Source organism: Pogoniulus pusillus, chromosome Z (assembly GCF_015220805.1).
Source record: "Pogoniulus pusillus isolate bPogPus1 chromosome Z, bPogPus1.pri, whole genome shotgun sequence".
Taxonomy (NCBI): domain Eukaryota; kingdom Metazoa; phylum Chordata; class Aves; order Piciformes; family Lybiidae; genus Pogoniulus; species Pogoniulus pusillus.
The window spans coordinates 7125911-7149119 of NC_087309.1; positions in this window are offsets into that span (position 1 = coordinate 7125911).

The following is a 23209-nucleotide window of genomic DNA, read 5'->3' on the forward strand; positions in this document are numbered from 1 at the left end:
TTTACAAGCTGTTTGGGCACTTCCTTCCAGCTACCCTAAGGCTAACCAGAGGATTATGTGAAATAAAGTGGTGAGGATCCTTATGAGGTGTGACTGAAGGAGATGGGGATGGTTAGTTTGGAGAAGAGGAGGTTGAGGCGAGACCTCATTGCTGTCTACAGCTACCTGAAAGGACATTGTGGAGAGGTTGGTGCTGGTCTCTTCTCACAGGTAATTAGTGATAGAACAAGAGGGAATGGCCTCAAGCTGCAACTGGGTAGGTTTAAACTGGACAATAGGAAAATTGTTTTCTCAGCAAGAGTGGTCAGGCATTGGAATGAGCTACCCAGAGAGGTAGCTGAGTCATCAACCCTGGATGTGTTTAAAAGTTGTTTGAATGTGGTGCTTGAGGATGTGGTTTAGGGTGAATCTTTTAGAGCAGAGTTCTCAGTCAGGCTTGTTGATCCTGAGGATTCTTTCCAACTTGAATGCTTCTGTGAGTCTGTGATTCAGGGTCAGACTTGATGGCGCTCTGAGCAACCTGATCTAGTTGAAGATGTTTGTCGTGCTCTAGTTGATTGGATAGGGCTGGGTGCTAGGTTGGACTGGATGATCTTGGAGTTCTCTTAAAACCTGGTTGGTTCTCTGATTCTATGATCCTATGACTAGGTGATCTTTACAGGTCTTTCCAACCCAAACCATTCTATGGCTCTATGATTCTTTTATTCTGTGATTTTCAGAATTGCACGACTACACTTTTGGCTATATGTGCATTTCGCCTGATGTTAACATTGATTTAGTTGGGGCAATTCACGAGGCAGGAATTATAAAATATGTAGTTATTTTATTTCTGAAAAGGGACCTGGGGGTACTGATAGATAGTAAGCTGAAGATGAGCCAGCAGTGTGCCCAGGTGGCCAAGAGAGCCAATGGCATCCTGGCCTGCATCAGGAAGAGTGTGGCCAGTAGGACAAGGGAGGTTATTCTTCCCCTGTACTCAGCACTGGTCAGGCCACACCTTGAGTACTGTGTCCAGTTCTGGGCCCCTCAATTCAAGAGAGATGTTGAGGTGCTGGAACGTGTCCAGAGAAGGGCAACAAAGCTGGTGAGGGGCCTGGAGCACAAATCCTATGAGGAGAGGTTGAGGGAGCTGAGGGTGTTTAGCCTGGAGAAGAGGAGGCTCAGGGGTGATCTTATTACTGTCTACAACTACCTGAAGGGGCATTGTAGCCAGGTGGGGGGTGGCCTCTTCTCCCAGGTAACCAGCAATAGAACAAGGGGACACAGTCTCAAGTTGTGCCAGGGTAGGTATAGGCTGGATGTTAGGAAGAAGTTCTTCACAGAGAGAGTGATTGGCATTGGAATGGGCTGCCCAGGGAGGTGGTGGAGGCACCGTCCCCTGGGGGTCTTCAAGAAAAGATTGGATGAGGCACTTAGTGCCATGGTCTAGTTGATTGGTTAGGGCTGGATGATAGGTTGGACTAGATGACCTTGGAGGTGTCTTCCAACCTGGTTGATTCTATGATTCTATGATTCTATGAAAGCAGTTAAATTTGGGTTCTAATTCGGTTGGGAAAACCTTCGTAAAGATACTTATGGGCAATTCATTCATTTAGGAGAATCAGAAAATTGGAAAAAGTTTAGCCACTTATGAATAGGCCATCTGGAGCCTTAGAGAAAGTCTGTTCTACTGACTGTGGTGAAATGGAAATTTCAAGGTAGTCCCTGGCTCCTTTGTGTCAGTGTTTGAACTGCTTAGTGTCTTGATAGCCACTGAGAGGCTACCTGATCTCCGTAGGCTCTAGCGGGAGGCTGGGAAAGAGGCAGATAATCTCTGACCTGATCTTGGCTCCTCTTGGCATGGAGGTTTGAAGAGGTGCAGGCAGGATCTCTTGCAGATGTGCAGAGAGCACCATGTCAATAGCACTTCTCACTACATTGTGAGTGACTTAGTGCCTTCTCCTGCTAAACTTGAGGCACTTAAGTTTTGTGCTGATTTGAGATTAATTTGAATATTTTACTGAGAGAAATGAAATCCTTAGCTGTGACAAGAAAGAAATCAACATGTGCCCTACATCACCCATTCTTCTGCTGATAAACACAACTAATAAAAAAATAGATACGACACTTCTCACACACTGCTCAGTTCTCACTTCTGGCTGTGCCTTCTTTCTGGCAGTCTCATCTCTGTGGCTGCCTCTGCCTTAACTCTGATCTGATCTGGCCCTTTTTCCTCTAACCTCCTTGTCTTCTTGACATCTCACCTCAGATCTCCAGATTTATCATGTGAGATATACGTGGGTTGATCTGGTTATCTCTGAAGGGAGGCAAAGAGGTAGGGGGAAAGGGGGATTGGGTTGGGAGTCCCTCCTGGGGGAGGTCTGTTGTGTTTCTGTATTACATTTACCTTGTATATTTCTGTATATAACTGTATGTGATTCAAATACCTGCTTGTATATTGTGCTAACTGTAAATATAAAGCTTCATTTCTTAATTTCCACCTGTCTGAGTCTACTCAGGGTAATTTCATAAGAGTGGGGGGTCAGGTAACACCCAAACTGTCACACAGAATCATAGAATCAACCAAGTTGGAAGAGACCACCAAGATCAACCAGTCCAACCTATCACCCAGCCCTAGACAGTCAACTAGACCATGGCACTAAGTGCCTCATCCAGGCTTTGCTTGAAGACTCCCAGGGACAGTGACTCCACCACCTCCCTGGGCAGCCCATTCCAATGCAATCACTCTCTCTGTGAAGAACTTCCTCCTAACATCCAGCCTAGACCTACCCTGGCACAACTTGAGACTGTGTCCCCTTGTTCTATTGCTGGTTACCTGGGAGAAGAGGCCACCCCCCACCTGGCTACAATGCCCCTTCAGGTAGTTGTAGACAGTAATAAGATCACCCCTGAGCCTCCTCTTCTCCAGGCTAAACAACCCCAGCTCCCTGAACCTCTCCTCATAGGGTTTCTGCTCCAGGCCCTTCACCAGCTTTGTCTCCCTTCTCTGGACACGTTCCAGCACCTCAACATCTCTCTTGAATTGAGGGGCCCAGAACTGGACACAGTACTCAAGGTGTGGCCTGACCAGTGTTGAGTACAGGGGAAGAATAACCTCCCTTGTCCTACTGGCCACATTGTTCCTGATGCAGGCCAGGATGCCATTGGCTCTCTTGGCCACCTGGGCACACTGCTGCCTCATCTTCAGCTACTATCTATCAGTACCCCCAGGTCCCTTTCCTCCTGGCTGCTCTCCAGCCACTCAGTCCCCAGCCTGTAGTGCTGCTTGTGGTTGTTGTGGCCAACGTGCAGAACCCTGCACTTGGCCTTGTTCAATCTCATCCCATTGGCCTCTGCCCACCCATCCAGCCTGGCCAGGTCCCTCTGCAGGGCTCTCCTACCTTCCAACAGATCCACACCTACTCCTAGCTTCATGTCATCTGCAAACTTACTGATACTGGACTCAATCCCCTCGTCCAGGTCATCAATAAAGATATTGAACAGGACTGGCCCAGCACTGGCCCTGGGGCACACCACTAGTGACAGCTGCCAACTGGATGTGGCACCATTCACCACCACTCTCTGGGCTCTGCCATCCAGCCAGTTCTTGATCCAGCACAGAGTGAATCTGTCCAAACCATGAGCTGCCAGCTTGGCCAGGAGCTTCTTGTGGCAGACAGTGTCAAGGGCTCTGCTGAAGTCCAAGTAGACTACATCCACAGCCTTCCCCACATTCACCAGGCGGGTAACCTGATCATAAAAGGAGATCAGGTTGGTGAGGCAGGACCTGCCCTTCCTAAACCCATGCTGGCTGGGCCTGATCCCTTGGCCATCCTGTAGGTGCTTTGTGATGGCACCCAAGATGACCTGTTCCATCACCTTGCCTGGCACTGAGGTCAGGCTCACAGGTCTGCAGTTTTCTGGCTCCTCCTTACGACCCTTCTTGTGAATGGGTATCACATTGGCAGCTTCCAGTCTTCAGGGACCTCTCCAGTGAGCCAGGACTGCTGATAAATGATGGAGAGTGGCTTGGCCAGCTCAGCTGCCAGCTCTCTCAGCACCCTAGGGTGGATCCCATCCGGTCCCGTGGACTTGTGGGGATCCAAATGACGCAGCAAGTCCCTTACTGCTTCCTCATGGATCACAGGGGGACTGTACTGGTCCCTGACTCCAGCCACCACTTCAGGAGTCCAGCTGTCCTGGAGACAACCTGTCCCACTAGTGAAGACTGAGGCAAAGAAGATGTTGAGCACCTCTGCCTTTTCCTCATCCTTTGTCACTATGTTCCCCTCTCTATCTAACAAGGACTGGAGGTTGTCCTTGGCCCTTCTCTTGCCATTCATACATTTAAAGAAACACTTTTTATTTTCCTTGACAGCTATGGCCAGCCTAAGCTCCAAGTGGGCTTTTGCCTCTCTAATTTTTCGTCTACAAGACCTAGCAACTTCTCCTGGGACACCTCTCCTCTTTTCCAAAGGTGATACACTCTCTTTTTAATCTTTAATTCCTTCAGCAGCTCCCTGCCCATCCAGTCTGGCTGCCTCCCTCGTCGGCTCCTCTGCTGGCTCAATGGCACTGTCTGCTCCTGTGCTGCACAGGGTTAACACTCCTGGGGGAGTAACCCTGAACCTGACCCTAGGGGGTCTCGGTTCCTCCCCAGGGGTCGGCCACACTCCAGGTGATGGTTAGCCCACTCCCCCCACTTCCTGTGGTATAAAAGAGGAGCACTTCCTGCTCCTCACCCTCTTTTTCCTTCGCTACCTCTTGACACACACACTCATACTGCATACCAGCACACCATGTGGCAGCCACGAGGCAGAGACACCATCACATTGCTCGGGTTGTATCCATCCCTTTTTTGTATTTTGCTGTTTTCCCTTCCTTATCCTTTGTAAACTCCCCTACCTCCAATACCTTTTCTAAGTTATTGTTAAACTTTTCCTTTTTAACTTCCAAATCGAGTGAGATTGATTTATTTGGGTGTCCCCACCTTTCTCTCTCTCCCTATCTTTTGGGAAAAGGAGGGGGAAGAGGGGAGGGCACTCTAAAAATTCTATAAATTGTCATTGGGTCTATTAAATTTATAAGAGTCTCTGGGAACTTGCATTTTAACCCAAGACATGTGCCTTCAGGAGTTCTTTCTTGAAGCAGGTCCAACCTTCCTGGACTCTTTGTTTCTGAGGGCTCTTTCCCAAGGAACTTTCTGAGTTAGTTCCTTAAATAGGCTGAAGTCTGCCCTTGGGCAGTCCAGTGTGGAGGTTCTGTTGATGCCCCTCCTGGTTTCTCCATGTATTGAACACTCTATAATTTCATGGTCACTGGACCCCAGGCAGCCTCCAACCACCACATCCCCTACCAGCCCCTCTCTATTTGTGAGCAGCAGGTCAAGCAGGGCTGCCCCCTGGTAGGCTCATGTAACAGCTGGGATAAGAAGTTGTCTTCCACACACTGCAGAAACCTTCTAGACTGCTTCTTCTCTGCAGCGTTGAAGTCCCAGAAGACGTCTGGTAGGTTAAAGTCGCCCACCAGAACAAGGGCAGGTGATCTTGAGGCAGCCTCCAGTTGTTTAAAAAGTAATACATCAACCTCTTCTTCCTGGTTATGTGGTCTATAACAGACTCCAACCAGGACATCAGTCTTGTTGGCCTTCACCTTAAGTCTCACCCATAATGACTCAACTTGATCATCCTTGATTTCTACCTCCATAACATCCAGAGCATCCCTAATATACAGAGCCACTCCCCCACCTCTTCTCCCTTGCCTGTCTCTCCTGAAGAGTCTGTAGCCATTGATTACAGCACTCCAATCATGTGAGCCATCCCACCACGTTTCAGTGATGGCAACAATATCATAGTTTTCCTCCAGCACCAGAGCTTCCAGCTCCTCTTGTTTGCTACCCGTACTGCGTGAATTAGTGTACATGCACTTCAGCTGGGCTGCTGCTTTTATCCCTAGCTCTGGCCTATCTGGACTTCAGCAAGGCCTTTGACACTGTCCCCCACAGCAAACTGCTGGCTAAGCTGTCAGCCCATGGCTTGGATGGCAACACTCTGTGTTGGGTTAGGAACTGGCTGGAGGGCCAGACCCAGAGAGTGGTGGTGAATGGTGCCACATCCAGCTGGCAGCTGTCACTAGTGGTGTCCCTCAGGGATCAGTGCTGGGCCCCATCCTCTTTAACATCTTCATAGATGATCTGGATGAGGGCATGGAGTCAGTCATCAGCAAGTTTGCAGATGACACTAAGCTGGGGGCAGATGTGACTGAGTTGGAAGGCAGAAGGGCTCTGCAGCGGGACCTTGACCACCTGAACAGATGGGCAGAGTCCAATGGTATGGCATTCAATAGCTCCAAGTGCAGAGTGCTGCACTTTGGCCACAACAGCCCCATGCAGAGATACAGGCTGGGGTCAGAGTGGCTGGAGAGCAGCCAGACAGAGAGGGATCTGGGGGTGCTGATTGATACCCACCTGAACATGAGCCAGCAGTGTGCCCATGTGGCCAAGAGAGCCAGTGGCATCCTGGCCTGCATCAGGAATGGTGTGGTCAGCAGGAGCAGGGAGGTCATTCTGCCCCTGTACTCTGCACTGGTTAGACCACACCTTGAGTACTGTGTTCAGTTCTGGGCCCCACAGTTTAAAAGGGACGTTGAGATGCTTGAGCGTGTCCAGAGAAGGGCAACGAGGCTGGGGAGAGGCCTTGAGCACCAGCCCTATGAGGAGAGTTGCTGTCTACAAGTACCTGAGGGGTGGTTGTGGCCAAGAGGAGGTTGCTCTCTTCTCTCAGGTGGCCAGTGCCAGAATGAGAGGACACAGCCTCAGGCTGCGCCAGGGGAGATTTAGGCTGGAGGTGAGGAGAAAGTTCTTCCCTGAGAGAGTCATTGGGCACTGGAATGGGCTGCCCGGGGAGGTGGTGGAGTCGCCGTCCCTGGAGCTGTTCAAGGCAAGATTGGACGTGGCACTTGGTGTCATGGTCTGGCCTTGAGCTCTGTGGTAAAGGGTTTGACTTGATGATCTATGAGGTCTCTTCCAACCTTGATGATACTGTGATACTGTGAAACTGACCATATTAGGTGAAACCAGGGCTTGCTCACCCTTATTTGGGCAAGACTCCAGCAAGTACCTAAACACTTGTGGGTAGCTGTTTATCACTTTGGGTGGGGACATAATGGCCCAAGACTTTGTTTTCCTCCTGCCCTTTCTTCTGCCATCAGCAGAAGGATGGGTCAAGCCAGGACATCTAATAGGCCTTTTAGCCTTCCAGGACAATACCATGCCCTGGCCAATGGGCCACTTTAATGTGGGGTGTTAATTACACCTCTGTGGACAGAGTATCTTGTGTGGATTACCTTGGGCACAAGCATATTGCCTCTTTGGGCAGTGGATACCCCTTGGTAAAATTTGTCACATATGGATTAGGCTGTCTTATACAAACACAGCAAGTTACATATAAACACAGTGAGGTACACACTATATGCATTATGTAAACAGTGTATACAACCTTATAAACCATAATTAGTCTATGTAGAGTGTAACACAAAGCAGTGTAGAGCTTCTTTGCTCTGAGTACAATACTTAGTACTATTTACTAGCCCACACCTTTGACCAGTAATGGGTCTGGCTCTCCCTTGTAACACTAAATCAAAGTGTCCATGGAGCAGTTGCCCATCTCTCAGATGGAGATGAGTCTCTGTCATAATGACAGCTTTTGCTCAATATCATGAGGAGGAATTCACTCCCTTGCTGAGCAAATCTGGAACATCTGAGCTGCTGCTGAAGCTCAGGGCACTTTCGTAGATAATGCTGCTACTAATGAGAGCAGCATAGCCAGCAGGGCATGAGAGGGGGTTCTGACCCTTTACTCAAAACCCCACCTGGAATACTGTGTGCAGTTCTGGAGCCCCCAACACAAGGACATGGAATTGTTGGAGCAAGTCCACAGGAGGGCTATGAGGATGCTCAGAGGCCTGCAGCAGCTCTGCTATGAGGACAGGCTACAAGAGTTGGGGCTCTTCAGCCTACAGAAGAGATGGTTTTTAGGAGACAGTGGAGTGGTCTTTCAGTATCTGAAGAGAGCCTGCAGGAGGGCTGGGGAGGGATTATTTACAAGGTCTTGTAATAACAGGATGAGGGGTAATGGGTTTAAACTGGCAGTTCAAACAGTGCCTAGAGAAATGCACCCGTATTGGCACTTCTAGTACAGAGCAACAGCATTTAGCAGAGGATAATAGCTGAGAAAGGGGGAAAAAAAATACAGCTTTGTCTCTTGTAAGATATGAACTACTAAAACCTTTTTAAGAGTCTCGTGGGGGCAAAGATTCAGAAGAATTTATTTAAAGTCATCCCGCGTGCAATAACGCGTCTCGGTTCACAATGTTACATTCTTTCAGAGAGCTAAAACAACAGAATCTGGGAGGAAAGCTGGAATAGTCCGTCAGAGCTGCTAGTGGAGCAAAGATCAGCTGGAAGAAGAGGAGCCTCTACTGCAGCTGAGACTACTTGCATGCTAAACACAGCAGGATCAGGAGCTGACAAACCTCATAAAAGATTGCAGGCTGATATAATGATTCAAGATTATTCTAACTACAGGTCTTGAATTCGGGTGATCAAATCAAGTGTAAACAATTATTTTTTTGCTCGATTTTAAGCTTGGAGGTGGGGGTAGGGAAAGAAGCTGATAGTTTTGATATAAAACAGTGTTTTGTATTTAGATTTTTTAAAAATTCAAAATGGGTTGCAGCGATCTATGAAGGAATTAAGTCTGAGTTTTGCCATGAAACTTGTATTCATTAAATACCTTACAGTGAAAGATTCAGCTTCACATCTCTACCTTTATGGAATTTTTTACTATGGTGGGTTGGAAACACCATCCCCCCCCTCCTCCCCAGCCCCCTCCCCCCTAATTCAAGCTATTGATATAGACGTGAAGAGGCTCAGAGCAGACCTCGTTGCTGTCTACAACTACCTGAAAGGAGGTTGTAGCCAGGTGGGGTTGGTCTCTTCTGCCAGGCAACCAGCAACAGAACAAGGGGAAATAGCCTCAAGTTGTGCCAGAGGAGGTCTAGGCTGAATGTTAGGAGGAAGTTCTTGCCAGAGAGAGTGATTGGCATTGGAATGGGCTGCCCAGGGAGGTGGTGGAGTCTCTGTGCCTGGAGGTGTTCAAGCAAAGCCTGGATGAGGCACTTAGTGCCAAGGTCTAGATGACTGCATGGGGCTGGGTGCTAGGTTGGAGTGGGCAATCTTGGAGGTGTCTTCCAAACTGGTTGATTCCATGAATATTATTCTTTTTAGAAACAATGCCCTGCTCATTCAGATTCTGTACCAGTTTCTCTTATTAGAGTATTCTAAAAAGACTTTAACTGCTACATTTACTAAATAAACTTTGATAGTAAAACCAAGTCCAGGTGCAAGGAAAAACTAATAAATTAATTAGTACAAAATTATTTGATTTCAAAGGGTATGGTCTTGTGGCCAGGAGGGGCAATGGCATTCTGGGGTGTATTAGAAGGGCTGTGATTAGGAGGTCAAGAAAGGTTCTTCTATCCCTCTACTTTGCCTGGTGAGGCCACATCTGGACTGCTGTGTCCAGTTCTGGGCCCTCTAGTTCAAGACAGACATAGAACTGCTTGAGAGAGTCCAGCACAGAGCCAAAAAGGTGATTAAAGGAATGGAACATCTGTGTTATGAGGAGAGCCTGAGGTAGCTGGGGATCTTTAGATTGGAGAAGAGGAGACTGAGAGATGACCTCATCAGTGTTTATAAATATGTAAGTGGTGAGTGCCAGGAGGCTGGAGACAGGCTCTGTTCAGTGATGCCCAATGACAGAACAAGGGCCAATGGGTGGAAGCTGAGGCAAAGAAATTTCCACAGAAACATCAGGAGGAATTTTTTCCCTGTGAGGATGACAGAGCACTGGAACAGGCTGCCCAGAGAGGTTGTGCAGTGTCCCTCTCTGCAAATATTCAAAACCTGCCTGGGTGTGTTCCTGTGTGACCTGGTCTAGGTGATCCTACTCTGGCAGGGTGGTTGGACTGGAAGAGCTTTGGTGGTCCCTTCCAGCCCCTGACATTCTGTGATTCTGTGATTTTCCCAAACTGCTCTACTGTAGCAATTCTTGCCAGTATGAACTATCTTGGTAGATGGGCACAGACTTAATTTCAAAGTGTATTTTTAGAAGTTACAAGAGCATCCAGCTATTCAGAAAGTACCAGAAAGCAATGAAAAAAAAACCCAACAGAATGCAATGAAAAAAAACCCAACAGAATGCTTCTCCTATAGGATTCCTCACTGCTGTTTTCAGTTGCTTGTACTGTGAAAGTGTCACTGATACAAACGGACACTCAGAGAAATCAAAACTACTGAGTGAAGTGTGTTCCATTGGTTGTTCCCAAGCAAAGATTTTAAAGCCGTCTCTACACATAGGAATTGGAAAAAAAAAAAAAAACCACAAAAAAACCAACCAACAACAGCTCTGTGATGACAGAGGAAAAAAAAAAAAACAGGACTAAGTACAATGAAAGAAAAGGGAGAGTAAATGGGTGTAGAGGAGGTTGTTCTTCCCCTGTACTCAATGCTGGTCAGGCCACACCTTGAGTACTGTGTCCAGTTCTGGGCCCCTCAATTCAAGAGAGATGTTGAGGTGCTGGAATATGTCCAGAGAAGGGCATCAAAGCTGGTGAAAGGCCTGGAACACAAACCCTATGAGGAGAGGCTGAGGGAGCTGGGGGTGTGCAGCCTGCAGAAGAGGAGGCTCAGGGCAGACCTCATTGCTGTCTACAACTACCTGAAGGGGGGTTGTAGCCAGGTGGGGGTTGGTCTCTTCTGCCAGGCAAAGTTGTGGAGGCAGGAATTAATGTGTGGCTGAGGCAGGAATTTTTATACAAAAATAGAGTTATTTTATTTTCCCAAAACCCACCCCCAAATCTATATATACAAAGATTGATTTAGTTTAATTAACAGATTCAGTTGCTTGAGAATATCTACAGGGATGCCATCAAGAATCTGACTATTTTGGAAGTCAGAAGTTGGAAAAGGCTTTAGCTATTAATTAATAGCATTTTTCTTACTAATAAAGTTGAGCCAAAATAACTCACGGTCAGGCTGACTTCCTCGTGTGATCTGTCCCTCTTGTTCCCTTTCTGAAGCTGCAGGTGGATCGTTAAGGGTTGTTAGGCTTACAAAGGATGTCAATGGATGAAGCAGTTCTTTGAAGCTCTTTCTGTATCCAGGCCAGGCGAGAGTGGGGGGTAGAACTCTCAGGCAAGCACGAAGGTTCAGGCAGTATCGAACTCCAAGTGGGATGAACTCCAAGGTGGGAACCCCCAAAGGCGGGAAGCCCCCAATATTTATACCCTCTCTAGACAAAGGGCAGAGTTACCACACCTTAGGCGCAAAAGGGCACAGCCAATCCCAGCCTGATTCCAGCGCGGGCACTGCACGGGGCACTCCTCATGCGGGCAGGACCCCTTTGCTCACTGCCTTAATGCCTGCAGGGCAGGCTAGGATGAGGGGAACCAGGCAGCTTTCCCCCTCTCATTCAAGCCATGGCAGGAGAGGAATTTAGAGGTATACAGGAATCCAGGACAAACCAGCAACAGAACAAGGGGACACAGTCTCAAGTTGTGCCGTGGGAGATCTAGGCTGGATGTTAGGAGGAAGTTATTGGCAGAGAGAGTGACTGGCATTGGAATGGGCTGCCCAGGGAGGTGGTGGAGTCACTGTCCCTGAAGGTATTCAAGAAAAGCCTGAATGGGGCACTTAGTGCCATGGTCTAGTTGACTGGATAGGGCTGGGTGCTAGGTTGGACTGGATGATCTTGGAGTTCTCCTTCAACCTGGTTGATTCTATGATTCCACCTCAACACAAGGGGGAAATTTACTGTAAGGGTGACAGAGCACTGGAAAAAGCTCCCTAGAAAAGATGTGGAGTCTCCTTCCCTGGAGACTTACAAGGCCTGTCTGGATGAGTTCCTCTGTGTTAGATTGTATGGTCCTGCTCTGGCAGGGGGGTTGGACTCAATGATCTCTTTGGATTTCTTCCAGCCCTTAATATCCTGTAATCCTGTAAATGTATGCCTCTGGTGTTTGCTAGTCTTAAATTAGTTTCTTACTGATTATTTTTATATCTTACTATATTATCAAGTGGCTGAGAAATGGGCGAATGCAGAAGTCCACAAATACAGCACCTACAGAAAGACTTGGATGCAGCCCAGGGCATCAGCATTATTTTTGTTTTGTTTAGAATAAGACTAGAGCACCACTTTCCCAACAAGACCTGTGAGAGGACTTTGTAGAGGTGATGATAAGGCTAGAAATAAGGAAAACGTGGTTATCCTGCTTGCAAGATGTAAGTTTCCAGAGACTGAATATGCTGATGACAACTGAGGAAGCAATCTGACCACTTTTCAATATTATTCTTATTTTAATTAATTCAAAAGTGAGTGCTTTTAAACGGCACATAGGCCTTGACCTCTACCTCAGTGCAAAAAGGAGATACTGAGACCACCACACACAGAGCACAAGAGGAGCTGACACATCAGCTGATGCACCTTTGCTGTTAGAAGAGATTCACCAAGTCTAAGAAGCAGTCTGGGGAGACTTGCACAATAGCCACCACTCTTGCCACCCTTTTAGCAAAGGTAACTGAACTCCTTATGAGTATCATCCTGTTTTCTCTTATGGAGAAATTGCCTCTTTCATTATGATTTACACTCTTCCCTCAGTTTGGATTACACTACCCTGTGTTTACAGCACTCATTCATAGATTCTTTCAATGAAAACTCAATTATTAGCCCCCATAATATTAAGCTGTTTCTTGTCCAGGCACTGAAAAATCTCTTCTGTCACATTTCTGTTATATAAAACCCCCTTAAATTCTGTAACTAAATTGCTTACTTTGAGGTTCAGCAGATGGATTTTACTACCACAGCACAATCACAGTCTTCAGGACTTTCAAGAGGGATGCCTGCTTGGTGAAGTCACTTCAGAGCATTGCCAGAAGGAGAAGTGAGAGCAGCTTGTGCACATGTGTCCTTGCTTGTGAAATTTGCCCTCCGCCCTTCAGACCTCAATTCTGCTACAGCACATAGTGCCTGGCTAGAAATATGTTGGGAATTCCACCAGCTAAAAAAATGTGCTTTTGTCTAGATGTGAGGGCAATGCACACCGAATAGGGAAAGACATTTCTAGTTAGTGTAGAGTCTTCAGTGGCTCCACATTGAAGTGCCTTGACTCAAAGTTTGGCACATAGTCTTTTTAACTGCTAGGATGAAACCAACAGTGTCAAAGTCCCAACAAAGCTCAAGTAATTGTAGACAGAGTGACTAAAAATAATTAATGGGAAGGGAAAAGTTGTAAAAGGGGAAGACTAAATTCTGGATATTTGGCCATCAGTGACTTCTCTTCCTGTTACTGCCATCTGCTCCCCATACACAGGCTCAGATACCCTCCTCCATGCTTTCCCCAGGAGGGGAACAGATTTTGCAAGACTTCTGTGCTGTGGTGAGCTCTTACTGACATAAACGGTCCCAGTTAACTTTAACACAATTAAGGGAGCAGGAGAAGCACATCAGCTGAGCTAACAAATGTTTGGGACTGTTACATTTCTATGCTCTGAGTGCATGCTGGCCCATAGTCACCTTCTTTCTGGACAAGGATTGATAGCTGTTTGGAGACTTTATAGAATCATAGAAGCAGTCAGGGTTGGAAGGCACCACAGGGATCATCTAGTTCCAATGCCCCTGACATGGGCAGGGACACCCTACTCTAGATCAGGCTGGCCACAGCCTCATCCAGCCTGGCCTTAAACACCTCCAGGGACGGGGCCTCAACCACCTCCCTGGGCAACCCATTCCAGCCTCTCACCACTCTCATGCTCAACAACTTCCTCCTCATGTCCAGCCTGAACCTACCCATCTCCAGCTTTGCTCCATTCCCTAGTCCTGTCACTCCGTGATAGTACTAAATAGTCCCTCCCCATCTTTTTTGTAGGCTCCCTTCATATCCTGGAAGGCCACAAGAAGGTCATCTGGGAGCCTCCTGTTCTCCAGACTCAACAGCGCCAACTCTTTCAGTCTGTCCTCACAGCAGAGCTGCTCCAGCCCTCTGAGCATCCCAGTGGCCCTTCTCTGGACACTCTCCAGCATTTCCACATCGCTCTTGTAATGAGGGCTCCAGGACTGGATGCAGTACTCCAGGTGGTCTCAACAGAGTGGAGCAGAGAGGAAGAATCACCTCCCTGGCCCTGCTGCCACACTACTCCTGATGCAGCCCAGAATCTCGTTGGCTTTTGGGGCTGCAAGTGCACACTGCTGGCTTACGTTGAGCTTCTTGTCTACCAGCACCCCCAATTCCCTTTCTTCAGAGTTGCTCTCCAGACACCCACTACTCAGCCTGGAGTTGTGCTTGGGATTGCCCTTACCCAGATGCAGGACCTTGCACTTGGTCTTGTTTATCTCCATAGATGACTCCAAGTCTCCATAGGTGATACACCTGTGGTGAAGGGGCAGCAGCCCCAAAAATGAGGCTTCTCTATGCCTCTACATGCCTGGACATGTTTCTCTGCCAGGACTCAAGAGGCAGTAAACAGGTTGTGTAACACACACACACACCCAGTCCATGTACCCCGGGGTCCGCCCAGGTGATCCCCTACCGGGAGGCTCCAGGCAAACACCTACTGCCTGTGGGGTAAAGTTTGGCTTACTGCCAACCTGGCTGGTCACTTTAGATGTCCAATGAGCCACAAATCTCCACCCAGAGTCTATAAAGAGGGGTGCACAGCAGCACCACGTAGTCAGACCGTCCAGACTGTTCATAAGGTCAGAACATTTAGAGCGTTCAGACTCAGCTCTGATCCACAGCAGCACTCTGCTGCCCTGACCTGCTTGCATGGCTTAGACACAGGATCAGGCCTTACTCACTTGCAAGCATTACTGAGGCACAGACCTCTTGCACTGATCTCAAGGCGCAGTGAAGTTGTCTGCAAACCCTTTGAGAAGCAGAGCGCCTGCACGCCTGCACTTCATACATATATGGGGAGCTGAGAGCCCCTGCCTAAGCCTAGAGCAGCCATACATACTGGTTTGCTGCCTTACATTTATCTACGGAGACCATCTCCCTGCAGCACGGCATAGACCCTGACTGCCAGCTGTTCTGTAAGTCTGGAATGATCCAGGCCCAGCAGCCCTTCCAGACTGTCTGCAAACCTGCAAACACAGCCTGCTAGCTGTGAGACCGTGTTAGAAGCTGCAAGGACAGATCCTTCTCCTGCACCAGGGAAAACCTGCCAGCTGATCATCCCTGGACACGCGCAGCATCCAGAAGCCGCAGCTCCAAGGCAGAGACCACTCCAGGAGAGAAGGTTAGAGAAAATCCCATTTACCCCAGAGACTGGGAACACTTATCATTCCCCTGCAAGCCGGGACAGACCAGCCTTCACCAAGACCCCAAATACTGGGCACACACTGTGACTGAATTCCAGGAGGGTGATTAATGATTAATACTTAAGAACAACACACCTAAGTAAGCTTCAAATCCTTTGTAATATAAGTTACCTCTATCTAAAGAGCAGACACAGTTTCAGCCCTTGCTGGGCAAACAGCATAGTTGTTAAGAGGCATTAAGCCTAAGGGAATTTCTCTCTGTCTATAGTTGTTGATAATTTGATATTTCCATTTAATAATCAAATCCCTGTAAATATATCCCAAGCTGTCTTCATAAACTTGCACAACGAACCTGATTACATAGTGGTTGGGGGTGGTACAAATTTGTAAATATTAATTTTAATAAATAATTTAATAAAAAATTAGTACGTCCTCAAATTAATTTCTCACCTCCCCCTAACAGAGAAATCGCCTCCATGACAACACCGTGTGACAGTGTGGTTGTATTACGAGTCACTATTCAGTGTGTGTAATAGAGATTTAAAGCTGGAATGGGAGTTGACCCAGAGAGCTGACCAAACTCATCATAGATAAGCAGAAAAAAATGCCCTATTTTTCTATTGATCCATGTAGTCACATGATACAACATAACTAAACATGTGCAGTGACCAGAAGACCACATGAACTCTGTCACTTTACTGAAGAGTTTAAGGAAGCCTTCCTGGTTCAGAACAATAAGCCCTGGACCAAATGAAGTCATTGAACAGGTACTTAATGACTTTCTGATAGCTGGTAACTGCTATTCATAAACCAGGAAACAAGGAAATGGATTGAAGCACCTATTTAATTCCCAGAAATTTGAAGAAGTGTATCTTCAGATGTTGATAATAACTTTACTGGTGCGTATATATATATATATATATATATATATATATATATATGTATATAATAGAATCCTAGAATCGACCAGGTTGGAAGAGATCTCCAAGATCATCCAGCCCAACCTATCACCCAGCCCTGCCCAATCAACTAGACCATGGCACTGAGTCCATCACCTCCCTGGGCAGCCCATTCCAATGCCAATCACTCTCTCTGCCAACAACTTCTTCCTAACATCCAGCCTAGACCTCCTCTGCCACAACTCAAGACTGTGTCCCCTTGTTCTGTTGCTGGTTGTCTGAGAGAAGAGACTGATCCCCATCTGGCTACAATCTCCCTTCAGGTAGTTGTAGACAGCAATGAGGTCTGCCCTGAGCCTCCTCTTCTGCAGGCTGCACACCCCCAGCTCCCTCAGCCTCTCCTCACAGGGCTGTGTTCCAGTCCTCTTTCCAGCTTTGTGGCCCGTCTCTGGACACGTTCCAGCACCTCAACATATATACATATATATATAAATATATGCACTAACTTTGTGATACAATGGCATTTTCCCCAGGCCATTCTGTTTTAAAAGAGGCTGTGTCTTGGATAGCTACAGCCTTCTGAAGCCATTTATTAAAACTTGTAGTAGTTAAAATTACTTTAAGTTTGCTGTTAGAAAGACAATGCAGTGGAAAAAAATACCCCTATAATCTTTTAGACTAAGCCATTTCGGTTGCGAATGATTTAGCAAAGTGATTTTTTTTGTTGTTGTTGTTATGAAGGAAGTTGGAAACTATCACATGTTCTTCCCAGATGTATAATAACTCTCTCTTGCTAGAGATCCCTGGGCAGTTCAGTTTGTGAGAACTGACAGTGGGATTTTGAGAAGTCTAAATATACAATTTTCCTCAGTAATCCCCCCAAAGTCGTTCTCAAGTTCTTTGAATTCTACAAAGAGATAAAACTAATTTACTAATCCCAAAACCCATGATCCCCCGAAGATTTTTTTTGGCATTTCCTGTATTTTAATGACCTGGAGATATTATCATGGCAGCTGCCATCTGAGCTTTCAACCACACCTATGCTCAGCTCTTCCTGCAGCTATGAAATGTGGGGCTGAAAAGTGGCATGCTCCTAGTTTTTTTAAATTATTCACTCTGCTACTTGTTTTCCTCACAGGTCAAAATAGATCTGGTTCTGAGAAACGTACGGGACTGAACTGAAGTTCTGGAAGGCTCTTAGCCAAAGCTGAACACTAGTGTGTGCTTTTGCAATGGCAATTCAGCCAAGGGAAAATCTGGTGTATCATGGAATCACAGAATCAACCAGGTTGGAAGAGACCTCCAAGATCATCCAGTCCAACCTAGCACCCAGCCCTAGCCAATCAACCAGATCATGGCACCGAGTGCCTCATCCAGTCTTTTCTTGAAGACCTCCAGGGACGGTGCTTCCACCACCTCCCTGGGCAGCCCATTCCAATGCCAATCACTCTCTCTGCCAACAGCTTCCTCCTAACATCCAGTCTAGACCTCCCACAGCACAACTCGAGACTGTGCCCCCTTGTTCTTTTGCTGGTTGTCTGGGAGAAGAGATCAATCCCATCTGGCTACAACCTCCCTTCAGGTAGTTGTAGACATCAATGAGGTCACCCCTGAGCTTCCTCTTCTCCAGGCTGCACATCTCCAGCTCCCTCATCCTGTCTTCACAGGGCTCTGTTGCAGGCCCCTCCCCCAGGTTAATTGCCCTTCTCTGGACATGTTCCAGTTTCTGAACATCTTTTTTGAATTGAGGATCCGACTATCTTTCGTTTATATCCTTAGTTTATCTATTATAGATGCAGGAGGTCTGTTTTTAATTCTGTGCTGTACCTAGCACTTTACAAACATGAGTTCTACTCTCACCACTTGTCATGAAGTTGTACCTCCTTGTCTACCTTTGTAATACAATGCTACCATGACTTTGTTATGGTTTTAAGCCCAGCTGCCTGCGGCAGAGAACCCTTTATGCAGTGGGCGTGATGTTACAGTGTTGATATCCTACTGGCTGGTTCTCTTGACTGTCCTGGGTGTAGCCCCTCCAAATTTCTGTTGTGGAGGGCCTGTAGGCCCAAAACCAGGCTTATTTATGCCTGCTCTGCCTGGACATGTCTCTCTACCTGCACCAGGGGTAAACAAGAACAAAGGGACACTTGATTTTATATGTCACCAGACATGCCCAGCTCGGGCCTGTCTGGTGATGGGCCTACATGATCCCCATACCTGGAGTCCAGGCCTGTGGGTTTTACTGAGTGTGGTAGGGTTTGGCTGACTGCCAACCTGATTGGTTATTCAAGTGGCCAATGAGACCATTAACTCTCAGCCCACATTTGATAAATAGGAGTGCACAGGCTCACGTGCAGCCTTCCCCACATTACTTGAGGCTCCGCCACATGCTTGCTTGCCTGCCTGCATACTTCCTTGCAGCTTTATGCCTGCCTTTGTATGAGTGCCTGGTGTGCTCATTGCCGTGGGTTGCCAGAAGCAGACCCATTTGTCTGCATTTGATTGGTCTGAGGAGCAAGCATTGGACCTGTGCTAAGACTGCATGGAGTCCTGCCTCTGCACCTGGGGATTCTGCCTGTGTATCCCTGGAGAGAGCAGCCAGCAGAATCCAGCAGCAGTAAGGAGCAGAGCCTGCCATTTCTCCTGACGCCGGAGTATTCCAGCCTAGAAGTCCACAGACAGAGATCCTGAAGAATTAGACACTTGCAATAGGCTGTCGCAGCCCCGGAGGGTGATTAATAATTGATAAGAATCATGAGTAGGGGCCTCTGTAATTTCTATTATCTCTGCCATAAAACAGAGAACAGTTTTCAGCTCAGCTTTGCTGGGCAAACAGTATAAGTCCTCAGGCGGCATTGAGCCACGGGGAAGCTCTCTCTCTGTGTTAATAGTTTGAATGTTTGCTAGTTATGAATAAGTTTTCTGTAGATATATATCCTAGAATATATATATTCTGTGTAAAGAACCCTGTCAATATTAAAGTTCAGTGGTTGGGGGTGGTGAGAGTTGAAGTATTGGAAGTTAATAAATACATATATTTTTATAAATATCCTCTAGCATTAATTAATTTCTCCCCTCTGCCAAATAGGCGTAGGTTGCAGAATACCCCTCTGCAACAACTTCTTGTGAAGAAACCACAACAAAATTGTATTTTAAAAGTAAGGGAAACCATTGCACGGTCCAATACTCACAGGAACCAGTCATTCTCTATCAAAGAGTTGATTCATAATTTCAAATCAAAATAACTCCATTTCTTTTGCTCCGGTGCCTTCACTGTAAAGACATAAAAGTAGTTCTTCTGTCTGCATTGGAAATAACAGATGAAGCAGCTTTTCAGTACTTTGGTGATCACAAAAGGATGTGGATTGCTCCACTGAAGTTAAAAATCTGATGACTAGTACTCATGATCTACAAAAAGACCAAGCACTTAGAAATGTACAGATGATATGCATGGAAGTGCTGCAGCCTCTAGGGCAGTCTGCAATCCCATATCTGATCATCTTGACTACCCAAGTCAGGGAGCAGCAGGGTCATAGCCAGCCTCATGGTCCTCTACTGCTCTGATATTTTGAACCACCAGCACATCAACACATCTCTCACTCACTGCAGCACATCCTTACAGGGAGGGAGTGTTACAGAGGGGGTTTCTCTAGCCTCCCTTACTTGGGGGAGGTGAGAAATTAATTTGAGGTGGTATTAATTTTTTATAGAAATATATTTATTCAAATTAATATTTACAAACTCTTGCCAACCCAACCACTTATTAGTTCTTTTGTGCAAATTCATGGAAACAATTGGCATATGATATATATATATAGGGGTCTGGTTAATAACTGTCAAGTATCAACTATAGACAGAGAAAGAGATTTCCCTTTTGGCTTAATGCCGCTTAGGAGCTATGTCCAGCAGGGGCTGAAAACTGTGTCTGCTCTAAGGCAGAGGTGACTTATATTACAAAAGAATTGAAGCTTTTCTTATAAGTTTTGCTCTTAATTATTAATCACCCTCCCAGAGTTGCATCACAGCCTGTGCCCAGAGTCTGGACTTCCAGGGGCTGGAATCTTCCTGGCTTGAGATGGGATGATAAATCTTCCCAGTCTCTGGGGTAAACAGGTTTCCTCTAATCTTTTGTCCTGGTGAAGTGATCTCTGCCTCAATGCTGCTGCTGGATATGGTGAGTCCAGGGATGATCAGCTGGCAGGATTCCAGGAGCAAAAGAAGGAGGTTATCCATGCAGTTTCTGGCAGGGTCCTTTGCACAGCTAGAAGGCTGTGTGTGTGGGTTTGAGACAATCTAGAAAGTGTGCTCTCCTGGTTCTTCTTACCAGGCTAAAGCTGGAAGTCTCTGCTCCATAGATAAAGCAAAGTAGCTGGCCAACATGCACATCTGGCTCTAGGCTTAGGGGCTATCGGCTCCCCATACATGTATCAGGTGCAGGCTTGAATGTGCTCTGCTTCTAAAGGTACACAGACAGGTTAACTGCAAATTGAAATCAATGCACGAGGTCTAAGCCTCAGTGAGCATGTAGGTGAGGGCCAGACTCTATGTCTAGGCCTTGCAAGCAAGTCAGGCAACAGGACGCTGCAATGTGGATCAGAGAGCTGAGCTATGCTGCAGGCAGGGTCAGAGAGATAAGTCTGAACACTCTGAACACGTGGTGCACCTTTGCACCCCTCTTTATAGACTGCGGGCTGAGATTCATGGTCCTTTGGCCATCCAAAGTGACCAATCAGGCTGGCAGTAAGCCAAACCTTACCTTAATAGGCAGGAGCTGTTTGCCTGGACCCTCCCAAATATGAGGATCACATGGGTGGACCCCAGGAATCCACGGGCTGGGTGTGTGTGTGTTACACAACCTGTTTACTACCAGGGGTCCTGGCAGGAAAACATGTCCAGGCATGTAGAGGCATAGGGAGGCCTCTGTTTTCAGGCCTACGGCACCTCCACCACAGGGAGAAGTAACAAACACTCCTCCCTGACCAGGGCGCAAGATTTCTCCTATGTGGGCAGTAGGTTTCAGTTGCTACAGATTAAGGCCAGAACTGAAGCTGCATCTTCCCCATTTTAAAATGAAGGCACTAGGGCTTCACCAGTTATAAAATGTGAGAAGTAGCCATTTAAATCAGTCCTTTTTTTTGGGCTTTAGACCAAATGGACTGCTCTGGGGGGAGATTCTCAGCTCATTATCCTAAGTAATCAAGGATTCTGGCCTGGCCTGGAAGATACAGATTTCTCAGCAGTCGTAGGGCCATACATGTTGGTTTATTGGAATGATAGAATGGTTTAGCTTGGAAGGGACCTCAAAGATCAGCCAGTTGCAACCTCCCACCATAGGCAGAGACACCTTCTACCAGAACAGGTCACTCAAGGCCTCACCCAACCTGGCCTTGAACACCTCCAGGGTAGGAGCAGCCACAACCTCCCTGGGCAACCTGTGCCAGTGTCTCACCATCCTCACTCAAAAGAACTCTTTCCTAACATCCAGTTTAAATCTCTCCTCTGCCAATTTAAACCCATTACCCCTTGTCCTGTCATTACAAGACCTTATCAATAGTTCTTCCCCAACCTTCCTGTAGTCACACTTCAGATACTGGAAGGCTAATGGAAGGTCTCAAAGCCTTCTCTTCTGCAGGCTGCAGAGCCACAACTCTCTCAGCCTGTCCTCATAGCAGAGCTGCTGCAGGCCTCTGAGCATCTTGGTGGCCTCCTCTGGACTGGCTCCAGCAGTTCCATGTCCTTCTTGTGTTGGAGGCTCCAGAACTGCACACAGTACTCCAGGTGGGGTCTGAGGAGAGCAGAATGAAGGGTCAGAATCCCCTCCCTTGCCCTGCTGCCCACACTACTCTTGCTGCAGCCCAGCACACAGTTTCTGTCTGGGCTGCACTCACACTGCAGGCTTATGTTGACCTTTTCATCACTCCAGATCCCCAGGTCCTTTTCCTCAGGGCTGCTTTCAGCCATGCCCCAACCAGCCTGTATCTGTGCCTGGGATTGGTCCCAGTCCCTGGATTTGAGGTTAGTTTTAGATAAAAAAATACATAAAGACTCAGATCTGCAGCAGCTATTTAAATCTAAGATTTGTAGTTACTGTAGCTGGAGTTATTCATTGTAATCATTTTCATGCAGACTTTACACTGAAATCAGTGTTTTATTCTGAGCTTCCATCAACAGATAGTAACAGTCCAGTGCAAGAGCCGTAGCATAAGCCAGAAGCTAACATCACACTCAGCTGTGTGTAAGCATAGAATCATAGAATCAACCAGGCTGGAAGAGACCTCCAAGATCATCCAGTCAAATGTTTCACCCAGCCCTGTCCAATCAAACAGACCATGGCACTAAGTGCCTCACCCAGGCTTTTCTTCAACACCTCCAGGGACCACAACTCCACCACCTCCCTGGGCAGCCCCTTCCAATGCAAATCACTCTCTCTGCCAACAACTTCCTCCTGACATCCAGCCTAGACCTCCCCTGCCACAACTTGAGACTGTGTCCCCTTGTTCTGTTGCTGGTTGCCTAAGAGAAGAGACCAACCCCCACCTGGCTACAGCCTCCTTTCAGGTAGTTGTAGACAGCAATGAGGTCACCCCAGAGCCTCCTCACTTCTAAGTAACCCTAGAACACATGAGTGTACTACTGTTTCAAGAGACTGTCACAGAATCACACAACTTTACAGGCTGGAAAGGACCTCCAGAGATCATTGAGTCCAACCCCTCTGCCAAGGCAGGATCCCCTAGGGTAGTTTGCACTGGAATGTGTCCAAGAGAGTTTGGAAAGTTCTCAGAGAAGGAGACTCCACAACCTCTCTGGGCAGCCTGCTCCAGGGCTCTGTCACCCTTACTGCAAACAAGTTTCTCCTCATGTTGAGCTGAAACCTTCTCTGTTCCAGTTTGTAGGTGCTGCTCCTTGTCTTAGTGGTGCTGGGAAGTGAAAAAATATTGGCCCCAAGCACTTGACACC